This window comes from Tachyglossus aculeatus, chromosome 1, assembly GCF_015852505.1.
Source record: "Tachyglossus aculeatus isolate mTacAcu1 chromosome 1, mTacAcu1.pri, whole genome shotgun sequence".
Lineage (NCBI taxonomy): Eukaryota > Metazoa > Chordata > Mammalia > Monotremata > Tachyglossidae > Tachyglossus > Tachyglossus aculeatus.
Genome location: NC_052066.1, coordinates 100,692,189 through 100,705,121, shown reverse-complemented (window position 1 = coordinate 100,705,121; position 12,933 = coordinate 100,692,189).

The window sequence follows — 12,933 nt, the reverse complement described above, 5'->3', positions numbered from 1 at the left end:
GAGATCAATCATTCAATCAATCAATGGTATTTAGTGAGCACTCGTCAGCAGAACCCTTTATTTAGCACTTGGGAGTATACATGTAATACAATGTTAGTGGCAAAAAGCACATTTGGAGAAAAGGTACAAGAGTTGATCTTCTGGATAACCAACCTCATTGTTTGGGATGGATTATCCAACATCCTTTGCTATAACTTTTTAAATTCTAATGTTTCCTCTCATACCCCATTCTGGGTACTATGGAAAGTCTCAACAGGAATTCTGACAAGCTCGTTAACATGGGCAGAAAAGACCCAGTGGCTACAGAAGCAAATGGTCTGCCAGATCATGGTGCTACAGTATAGCGCTGGAACTATGCTGCTGTTACTGTGGCTTTAAATGGGTCCTGCTTATATAAAAACCTTGGCATGTACAGCCATCAATCAATCGATTGTTTGAATACTTACTGTGTGCACTAGTTTGTAAGCTCCTCACTACATTGTAAATGCCTCAAGGGAAGAGAGCATGTCTATTAATTCCTTCATCCTCTTTCTAGTGCTTAGTACAGTGTTTTGCTCATAGTAAGTGCTCAATAAATGCCATGGATTGACTGCAGAACACTGTACTAGATGCTTTGGAGATTATGATATAATTGTTTATTATTAGTAATAGTAATAATAATAAAAACGGTAACTGTTGTACCAAGTGCTGGGACAGGTACAAGATAAGAGAGTCAGGCACAGTATCTATCCCCCATGGGGCTCTCATTCTAAGTAGGAGGGAGAACAGGGAGAACAGAACATGAGAAGCCTCATGGCCCAATGGATAGAGCATGGGCTTGGGAGCCAGAAGGAGATGGATTCTAATCCTGACTTAGCCTCTTGTCTGCTGTGTGAGCTTGGGCAAGTCACTTAACTTCTCCATGCCTTAGTTACCTCATCTGTAAAATGGAGATTGAGACTGTAAACCCCATATAAGACATGGACTGAATCCAACCTGATTAGCTTGTATCTACTCCAGTGCTTAGTACAGTGTCTGGATCATAGTAAATGCTTAACAAATACCATTAAAAACAAAACAAAACAAAACAAAAAGAAGCATTGTACTTCCACGTTACAAGTGAGGAAACTGAAGCCCAGAGAAGTTAAGTGACTTCCCCGCCCCCGCTCCCCATCCCCCCCACCTTACTTCCTTCCCCTCCCCACAGCACCTGTATATATGTATATATGTATGTATGTATTTATTACTCTATTTATTTTATTTGTACATATTTATTCTATTTATTTTATTTTGTTAATACGTTTTGTTTTGTTCTCTGTCTCCCCCTTCTAGACTGTAAGCCCACTGTTGGGTAGGGACCATCTCTATATGTTGCCAACTTGTACTTCCCAAGCGTTTAGTACAGTGCTCTGCACACAGTAAGCGCTCAATAAATACGATTGAATGAATGAATGAATTAAAGTGTAACAACTAGGATTAGAACCCAGGTCTTCTGACTCCTAGGCACAAGTTTTTTTCATTAGACCATGTTGCTTCCCATGCTTAAGGTGACTCATCGGGAAAATGGTGGAGCTGGGATTAGAACCTGTGTCCTCTTATTCCTAGTCTCATGCTCTTTCCACTAGGCCATGCTTTAAGGAGGTGATCCAAACAATGTAGTTCAGTGTATATTGAAGACAGAAGAAACTGGAGTCAGGGAGATGAAACTAAGAGGCTGATTCAATAGCCTAGCCATGATGTGTTGATGATGATGTATTTATTACATGCTTACTATGTGTCAAACACTATTCTAATCAGGTTTGACACAGTCTTTTGCCCACAAGGAGTTTATAGTCTTAATCCCCATTTTACAGATGCGGCAACTGAGGTATAGAGAAGTGAAGTGACTTACCCAAGGTCATACAGAAGACAAGTGGCACAGCTGGGATTAGAACCCAGGTCCTTCTGACTCCCAAGCCATGCTCTATCCACTAGACCATGTTGCTTCCTAATATAATCAGATTTGGACCATAGAGGTAGCTGTTTGTTGGAGAGGAAGAAAATATCCAGAAAGTGTTATGCGGGAAGAACTGGTAGAATTTGGCAGTGGTTTAAATGTGAGTTCTGAGAGACAGGGAAGAGTGGATGATGACACCATGGTCTCAGGTTTCTGGGAAAGGGAGAATAATAGTGTCATCGATAGAGATAAGAATGCTGGGAAGAGGAATGGGTTTAGGAGGAAAGATGTGTAGTTCCCTTTTAAAAAAGTTGTTTGAGGTGCTGGAGGGACCTCTCACTGAAAACATCCTGGAGGCAAGAGGAGATGGAGGATTGTCAGTCAGAAGAGAGGTTGGCGCAGGTAGATTTGAGAATCATGTCCATGTTGTGATAACTGCAGCTAGGTGAGCGGATGAGTTCCCTAAAAAATAAGAGTAGAATGAGAAGAGTAGGGGAAAAACACTCGTAGTTAATAGATAAAGGGTAGATTAGATGTCAGTGAATGAAACTGAGAAGGAATGGTCAGAGGGAAAGGAAAAGAACCATATTAATACCACATTGGCAAAAACAAGCTTTGAAAATATATCAAGCTGGAAGGAGTTGTCTACCATATCAAAGGCAGCATAGGGAAGCAGCATTTCCTAATGGTTAGAGCATGAGCCTGGGAGTCCAAAGGACATGGGTTCTAATCCCACCTCTGCCACTTGACTGCTGTGTGACCTTTGGCAAGTCATTTAACTCTCCTATGCCTCAGTTCTTGCACTTGTAAAATGGGGATTAAGACTATGAGCTCCATATGGGGCAAGGACGGTGTCCAACTTGGTTAGCTTGTATCTACCCAGTGCTTAGTACAGTGTCTACAACATAGTAAGTGCTTAAAAAAATCATAAAAAAGACATCTGTGAGGCCTCTGGATAAATTAGAGCCCTTTAGCCTGATTATAAGAAAGTCACTGGTGACTCTGGAGACTACTGTCTCTTGGAGTGAAAGCATTGAAAGCCTGACTCTAATGTGACAAGAAGAAAGTTGGTGGGCAAGAAATGAAGGTAGTCGATGCATTAGACCCATTCCAGGAGGTTGGATGGCAATGAGAATGGGGAGATGGGGCAACTGCTGGGGGGCCGGGGTGATTGAAAGAGGGTTTTTATATTTGGGGTGAGACTTGAGCATGTTTGAAGGTCGAAGTGAAATAGCCATTAGAATGAGAAGTTTAAAATAGTGGTGGAGGGGAAGGGCCCAGGAGCAAGGATTTGTAGGAAGTGAGAGGGCATAGGTCAGTGGTACAGGAAGAGGGGATGGATTTAGAAAATGTATTGGAGACCTCCTCTTGAGAAACAACAAGAAAACTGGAGAAAGGTAAGGAAAAGATTAAACAGTGAAGAAGATGGAGCAGGGGGACTTTGGGAAGTTCCCGCTTTAAGATTTCAGTTTTACTTGAAAGGAAAGGTGGAAAGGTCACCTGTGATTATGGAAGGAGGAGGTGGGGGCACTGCAGCCTTTGGGAGAGAGTTAAAGGTGTGAAATGCAACTGGGGTTAGAGGCATTGGAGTCGATAAGAGAGTAACAGAAAAGTGGACAAGCAGAAGAGAGCAGAGTTATGGAAAGGCAGAATGAATTTGTCATGGAAGAAGTTAAGCTTTGGTGGAAGTTAGTCGTCTGTCCGAATTTTTGTATGGGTGCAGCAGCAGAGGAAATGCACTTTGATGGTGACCTAGGGCTGGGGAATGAATGGACAAGAGTTACTAAGGGTTGAGGGGCAAAGAAGTTGAGTTTGTTGGAGTGGGCAGAGTTTTGCAGTTAGAGGGAGTTTCACAGGAAGTTTCAGGACTGAGGCTCATCATTTATTCTTCAATCACTCAATCAGTGGTATTTATTGAACATTCACTGTGTGCAGAGCACTGTACTAAGTGCTTGGGAAGTACAAATCGGCAACATATAGAGACGGTCCCTACCCAACAACAGGCTTACAGTCTGGAATGGTTACATGACTTAAATGAGTCATAATTGAGCCCACTGTTGGGTAGGGACTGTCTCTATATGTTGCCAACTTGTACTTCCCAAGCACTTAGTACAGTGCTCTGCACACAGTAAGCGCTCAATAAATACAATTGATTGATTGATTGATAATTGAAGAAATAATTTAAGGGTTGGATTGAAGAATCTCTTCGTTTTGGTGGTGTGTTCCCAGCAAACCCAGAGAAACTGTGCCTGAGTTGATGTGTTCCTAGAGCCCTGATCACTCAAGAGGGCACTGCTTTTTTCTTGCAAAAGACTAAATAGTACCTAGGGTATTTCAATCCTCCAGAACTGCTCAGACTTCCCACAGGAATATGTCACTGGGGGAGGGATAAATGTTGTTGGTGTGAATAAACTCCATTATGTGCCAAGGGAGAGAAAGCATGTGGTATTAAGGAATCCACTCCACTAAAATGCAAATGCAATCATAATAATAATAATAGTGATAACATGTATTAAGTACTTACTCTGGGGTAGATGGAAGAAAATCAGATCAGGCATAGTCCCTGTTCCAACACTAGGCTTACAGTCCAAGAGAATGAGCAGGCATCTCATCCTCATTTTACTGATGAGGGAATTGAAGCATAGAGAGGGGATGGGACTTACCCAAGGTCCTATAATAGAGAAGTGGTGAAGTTAGGACTAGAACCCAGGGCTCCTGATTTTCAGTCCTGTGCTCTTAGCACCAAGACAACTTTGTAATGTAGTCTGTAAAACTAGATTCGTAAAATCTGTAAACCTCCCTGCTTCCCTCACCCTAAATCTTTAAGAAAAGACCCAGAAATGTGAGGGTATGTAATATCCCATTTGTTTCCTTAGAAATTCAAGTTGGAGATTTGTAAACATCATAGATCCAGTCTTATTTTCCTAGGTTGACTGTGGGTTTAAAGTTTAAAATCTCAAGCATTTGTGCAGTGCATAGCTATACATTATTTATTTATATTGTCTATCATCTTCTAGACTGTAAGATCTTTGTGGGCAGGGAATGTCTACCAACTCTGTTGTACTCTCCCAAGCTTAGTACAGCACACACAGTACGTGCTCAATAAATAGCATTGTTTGATTTATTGATGGACTGAGCTAATTATTTCTGGCAAACTGGTTCCATTGCATGATGAAAGGTTTAATGATAAGGATGTTACACCTCAAATATAGAGGTGGATTATTAAATTTTTCAAGACATAATAATGGATTTTGTCAAAATAGATGCCTTTTGCACTGGTATCTTTAAAATGATGATTAAGCATAGGGTAAGAGAGAAAGCTCGTCATTTTCTTTAACATTACATAAAATTAGAGGACGTACAACAAAAAATATTAAGCATTATTCTCCCCCCGCCCATTCTGAAATTCCTCTAAGACATCAACACTAGCTATAGAATATTTATAAAATCTCTGGTCTGGAAGGATCAAAGAAAGTGGCATGGCTGCCTACTGAGAGTTGATCTTCTTATGAAATGGTGGCAGTGGAAAAAATACTTTGATGTTTTATATTTTTAAAGCTGGAGATTAAAATGCTTTCATTTATTGGAAAAGGAGAAAGTAATGGAGGGAAGTGGCCAGATTTATTGAAAGTCAGTGTCATTCATGGATTTGATTTATTACTTAGCTTGGATGTGTTCTAAATTGCAGTTGTGTAAAGCTAATCATGAGAGCTTGAAACAACTCTATGCTTTCTTAATTACTCAGAACTGAGTATTTTGTCAAAATCTCTGAGACTTTATTATTCTCAAAGCTCCCTAGGTGAAGAAAATAAATAGGACTGGTTGGGTTGCCCTTAGGTCATCTGAAAGAGGGAGTTTTAGCAAAGATAATGGACACCCACTATTGAATGCACCTCCGTAAAATGTCTTCTTGCTCCTGACTTCTGAAAAAACAGAAACAGCAGTTTAAAAAGCAGGAAATTCTATCTCACTGGCTGGAGGCTGATGCATGAAGTATATGTCATCTGTCAAGTTAGAAATGGAAGAGTCAAGTCCTACTACTATGAGGCAAGGGCAGTTAGGAAGAGAAACTTCCATAGATAATGTTAGTTTGGCTCCTGTTTCTCCACGGGGTAAGCCTAATGATAAGGCACAACTTAATGATAGCAATTCTAGAAATGTTAGGAGCAAACAGATTGAAGAAAGTCCCTGCTCTAGCCCTGTCTTGGAATCCACTACAGAAATTATCAATAAATCAATCAATAACATTAACTTGTTGTCTTATGCTGTCAAGTCATCTCTGACCCATAGCACCTCTATGGACACATCTCTCCCAGAATGCCCCACTCTCCAAGTGGAAACATTCTGATAGTGTATTAGAGATTAGAGATTAGAGATTTCTTGGTAAAAATATGCAAGTGGTTTACCATTGCCTTCTTCTGCACAGTAAACTTGAGTCTTTGCCCTCGATTCTCTGCCCTGCCGCTGCTGCCTGGCACAGGTGAGTTTTGACTTGTAGCAGATTGCCTTCCACTCGCTGTCTACTGCCCAAGATAGGAATGGAATAGGTATGTCTCTGCTTGACTCTCCCTCCCATAGCTGAGACTGGTAGAATACTGGAAACTCCTGGTGTGATCCTGAGAGGGGCAACATTTACTTACTGAATGGGATTACTGTCCCAAACTTTCTTACAGTGGAAGCAAAGGCATGATCTCTGCCCTTAAGGGGCTTATACTTTAACCTAGCACTTCTCTCTAATTGACAAAGATCCTCTTCTACCTTCCTCCTCAATCAATCAATCAATCAGTCATATTTATTGAGCTCTTACTGTGAGCAGAACACTGTACTAAGGGCTTGGGAGAGTATACTATAACAATGTAACAGACAAATTCCCTGCCCACGATGAGCTCCCTTCACTTCTACTCCCTCTCCTACTCCATTGTCAGAATAAAGGAATTCAGTGCCATTATCAGAGTTGGGGTAGAATGGAGGCAGGATGATTGCCAGCAGTCCTGAGCAGCAGTTATCAATCAGACAGAGTTCTGGACAATTGAGATGCACAGGTGAGGAAGCAATGATTTTTATATATGTATGTCTATGTATGTGTGTGGTGTGTGTGTGTGTGTATGTGTGTGTGTGTGGTTTCTATCATCTATCTATTCCTGCATATATGCACACGTGCAAATATGTATGTTTGTGTTAATATAATATAAAATCTAAATTTAACATGAATATACAAATTCAGTCCCAATTAGTTTACTCATTCACTTGAAATCAGGCATGCCTTAGGTGTGTTTCTTCTTGGTGTAGAAGCTGGCCTATAAATATTTTCTGTTGGATTATCTGAGGTCATTGAATGATTCCAGAAGCCTTCAATCCATTTGAAGAATTATAATAATAGATGGAGGTCAATATTTTAGGGTCAAAAGGACCTGAGGTGGAAAATCTATTTAGACCACTGAGGAAAATATCCCTCAAAATATGAATATGGAAGGACATTAATAATTAGACTTATCACCCCGAGCCTTAGGCATACTAATGTTCATATCGGTCATGAAAAGCCCCCATTCCTATTTTCAACTCTTATTCTTCTTAAGACTGAAATGGGATGAGATGGGATGTTGGGCTTTTGGACTCGGGAATAAAACGGTTGCACTGGTCACACAACTGGAGGAGTCACTGTGTAGTGTGGGGACTTAGAAGGAGAATATTTTTAAAGTAGAACAGGCTTTGAAGCAGAATCCTGCATGTGGCCAGCTCTGTGGGGTGCCTTGGAGGCAGGAAGTGGATGCCTGAAATTATAATGGAGGAATCTTGGAGGGGTAATGGAAATGGGACATTGGGGTCCATAAATCTCATACTCAGGACACCTGAGGGGGATACCTTAATCACTTATGATCATTCTAGTCAAGCAATTTATTGTACTGACATGTTTTTGCAGAGACCAGTGAGAGTTCCAGGGGAGGATGGGGAAGGAGGTAAGAATCTGACGGCTCAGACAATCTATAGTGCGTATTTCAAAGAATACATGTGGAATCATCACATAGAGGTCTCTTAGAGAAGCAGCTTTTACATAATGACCTCTCTTCAGGAACATTGTCTTATTTCCTGTCCATCTGCTTCTATGATGGCAAGCTGAGTCACAACCTGGCTTTGCTTCATTAATTTATTTATTGATCAATTGGTTGATTTTTTAATGGTATTTGTTAAGCGCTTACTATATGCCAGGCACTATACAAAGCATTGGGGTAGACACAAACTAATCAGACTGGACACGATCCACGTCCCCATGCAGCTCACAGTCTTAATCCCCATTTTACACGAGGTAACTGAGCCCCGGATAAGTTAAGTGACTCGCCCAAGATCACACAGCAGACAACTAGCAGAGCCGGGATTAGAAGACAGATCCTCTTACTCCCAGGTCTGTGCTCCTTCCACTAAGGCACACTACTTCTCACAATGAGCATTACTTTCTCAACTTTTTGGAAACCAGAATTTTTTTAAGGGGGTATATTCCACCCATTTTCCCCATTATCTGCCTGATATGAAAGTTTACTGCCACACAAATTCCACCCCCCCTCCCTGCTTCAGTCTAATCCTCCTGAGTTCCTCAAATCTGTGCAAGATGAATAATAATAATAATAATAATAATAATGACATCTGTTAAGTCCTTACTATGTGCCAAGCACTGTTCTAAGGTCTGGGGGGATACAAGGTAATCAGATTGTCCCACATGGGGCTCACAGTCTTAATCCCCATTTTACAGATGATGTAACTGAGGCACTGAGAAGTGAAGTAACTTGCCAAAAGTCACACAGCTGACAAGTGGCGGAGCTGGGATTAGAACCTGTAACATCTGACTCCCAAGATTAAGGGCAGTTGCAGTGGAAGGTGGTACTGGAAAGAGGTTAAGAAACATTTCTCCAATTCCAGCATTTTCAGAGACTCACACAAAAATCAAAGTGGTTGGGAAGGCCTCAGATCTCTCCTATAACCTCCAAGGAGCACTTCTGCTCCATTCTAAATTTAGCTATGCGGAGACTCCAAGTCTGACTCCTTGGCAAAGGATAAATGCTGGCTGGAGCAGAATTCATGGAAAGCACTATTCTGTGCTGGGTAAAAATGTCCGAAATTCTTGCAATCCATCTGTATTTAGAAAAAACCTTGCCATTTAACTTGGTAGCTACCTGGTATCCCCAGACATTTTGGTAGTGTCAGGTCTACACAAATAAAATTACCACATTGTCCTTATAATGTGTGTGTGTGTGTGTGTGTGTGTGTGTGTGTGTGTTTGTTGGAGGTGGAAGGGGGTGGGTATTTTCTCAGTATCCTGCCAGAGATTTGCCATATTCATTTTGACTGAGTAGGCCAGATCACTGAAAAGTAGTCTGTGTCCAATGTTAAAAGTCCGCAACATGTTTAGGGCTTTGTAAAGAGATCCCGTACAACTAAACCAATTGTATTTCTGAGCCCTGGGAGCGGGATAATGTGAGACTGAGTAGTTGTACTGCCTGGCAGCCATCTGCCTGTAAGTAGAACATGGAACTGGATAATGATGATTGCTAAAAATCAGCTTGCAATAAATTGTTGGGCTGTTTCCCCAGATTATTGCTGGGACAAATTTGAAGGCATTTTTCTTAGATTCCTTATTTCTGAAGCACAATTGAAAGACCATAATATTTAAAAGATAATTTTATAATTCACAAAAGCATAAACAACTCATTATGTAATAGACTCACAGTAGGAGCATGATGAAGTATCATAGTTTACACGTTTGTATGTTTTAACCTTGCAAGAAGATCTATGGTATACCTAGAAAAATATGGATACATGAACTTTAGATAAAGCCCACTTCATTTCATTTAGTTTATTCCTTCAGAGAGAATGAAACTATTGTTCTATTCCAACAAGTGAAAACTTCAACATGTTTAAAAATATTGCATAATAATCTTTTAGGTGCTTTTCAGTATCTTGGGAAAAGTATGTCAAGTGTTAAATCACATTTTTGAATGATTAATCTTAAAAATTGAATATACTCATTTTGGATCTGTGACCAATTGATGAAACTTTCATGCTTAACTTGATTTTTTTGATAAATGATCAAATTGACCAGGTTGCATTAAAAGCTGCTGTCAATGCCGAATGCAGGAGTAAGTGAAAACACTGTGATAATTCTTCTTTTCTGCTGTGCTTAATGATCGATCACCCCAATAATGGTTTAATTTCATACACTTTAGCAAATTGTTTTCATTTCTGAATATTTATTAAGATTACTGAAGATCAAATCTTCTCTTTTGTGGGCACTTACTACTAATTAACCTACATTCTTCCAGATGCAGGATTTCCTGATTTTTCTTTCATTTTGTTTGGGCAGGGAGGAAAATAGAATGTCTTAGTGTCTTCCTTCTGTTCCATTTCACTCCCTTTTGCCTCCTTGATTTCTTTTAGTAGTAGAGTTAGATAGGTAATTAATTGGATTTGTGCCCAGAATGGTGGTAGAGCTCTTTAGAAATGCACCCCTGTACATGATTCTTGGAAGAAAACAGCTCATTTATGTTGACATTTGGATGAGGGCTAAGTAGTTAAGCACACAAATATGCATGGATAGGTAAATTAAAGGGAAAGAAGTTCTCAAGCAAATTTCTGTTTATAGAAAGGATAGGACATACATAATTCTGGAACATGGTGGGATCTTATTAAGAGAAAGGCTAACAACCAATTCAGCAGGGCAGTTCATGGTTTGTAAGATTGGAGGCTGCAAGGATTACGTTTATCATTTTTCTTGCCTTTATTTCTAGAGGTGTTGTTACAAGGGTAGTTTAAATGCAGCAGGTTTTTAGTGGGCTCATCTAAGTCCTCATTGGATGAGTAGGTGGGTCAGCCTCAAAATTCTGGATTAGCCCTACTGGATTGTGGTCTAATATAGCGAATGTCAATGATAGTTCTTCATTCCCCTCTTTAAAAATCCCCAGTAGCAGCCAATCGCATCATGGTAAAGCAGAAATTCCAGACGATGGGCTTCAGTCTTACCTACCAGCTGACCCCTTTTGCCTCTCCATTTTATTCTCAAACTGAATGTTTCCACCAGCGTTTCTGTGGTGTGAAGTAGGAATTTTTGGATTCCTAACTAGCAGGGACTTTGTTTTTTATATTTTCTGGGTATATATTTAATTGATTTGTAATTAGAACTGGTTAAATCAGGATTTATAAAGGAATGCCATTATGGGCTCCCAATAGGTCATGAACATTGGTTAAAATATTTCTAACCCTTAAATTAAATAAGTTTTTGTGATCCAGATTGATAAATTGTTTGTATTCACACCAAAGTTAAGAATCAGTAGTACTATCTATGGATTTTGCTTTGTACTCTATATTTTTATGCAGCACTATACGTAACACTTAGGAGCATAGGAAATTATTTAATTACAGGCCATCAGAAGCAGCATGGCCTAATAGAAAGAGCATGGGCCTAGGAGTCAGAGAACCTGGGTTCTAATCCCAGATCTACCACTTGTCTGCTGTGTGACCCCTGAGCCTCAGTTATTTCATCTGTAAAATGGGGATTAAAGCTGTGAGCCACATGTAGGATATGGACTGTGTCCAACTCAATTATTTTTTTGTATCTACCTCAGCACTTAGTACAGTGCCTGACACAAAGTAAGCACTTAAAAAATACCATAAAATTAAAAAAAGATGAAACTCTGCTCCTTTGGTACATTCTAATGAAGGGTATAGTAGGCAAAAATTGATGAGTGTACCAGAGCTAGGGTTTTCAAATTATTTTTATGTTTTGATTAGGGTGAGAATGAGAAAATATATATAAATAATGGTTGGCATACCTGGGGAAGGTGGGTGAATGAATCAGAGACTATCTCCTGGAGGTGAGGCTTAGGTGAGGTTTTAGCAGGGGAAAAGAAATCCTATTAGAGGAAAGGAGAGAGGGCTGGGTGATGGGGAGTGTGAGCAAAAGGTGGAATATGGGAGAGTGGAGAGTGAGGGGCAGAAAGAAGTACCTTGGGAAAAGTGAAGAGACTGAGCAGTGTAAACTTTCATTGCCAGTCAAGTGAGACTATGCTGTAGGTTCCTTCCTTAGTGTGAAGAAAATGTTGAAGATTTTCCACTCTAGCAGCTTTGCAGGTGCTCTTTTCACAAAAGGCAACAAAAAATGTTTAAAAATAAATTGAGTTTTTCATGCTGGACAACATTATAGTGTTGTCAAATTTTACATTTCACTTTAAATTATTTAGATCTAATTCAAGGAACACTATGTAGGCAAAAACAGGGGAGGAAAGAGGGAAGGGCACTTGAAACTCATAAGTGTGTGTGTGTGAGAGAGAGTATAAAAATATATATATATATGCATATATAATTATTATTATGATGGTATTTGTTAAGCACTTACTATATGCCAGGTACTGTTTAAGTACTGGGGTACATACAAGCAAATCAGGTTGGACACAGTCCCTGTCCCATGTGAGGCTCACAGTCTCAATCCCCGTTTTACAGGTGAGATAAATGAGACACAGAGAAGTAAAGTGACTTGCCCAAGGTCACACAGCAGAAAAGTGGCAGAGTTAGAATTAGAACCCATGACCTTCTGACCCCCAGGCTTGTGCTTTCTCCACCACACCACAATGCTTCTCATATATATGTATGTATATATACATATATACGTGTGTGTGTACAATAGGAGATTAAGTTCCAGTTCTTTGTTTGTGATCTTACCTTGCCATTTGAGATTGGATCTGGCCCATAAGTGACATTGGTGGAATTGGTCAAGGAGCCCGATGTGACTGTTTTGTGTGGTTCAGGTCTAACAGCAGGGGAGAAGGTTGTGAAGCATCCATCTGGGCTAGAATTTTGCTTATTTCATTTTTCAGGCCTCCCTCTCTCTCTCTGCCAAATGACAGACACTTGAGAGGGGGAAGTATGACCTAGGGAAGCAAGCCTGGGCCAGGGAATCAGGTGCTCTGGATTCTAATCCCAGCTTTGTCATTGGCCTGCTGTGTAGCCTCGGGCTAGGTATTTTATCTCTCTGT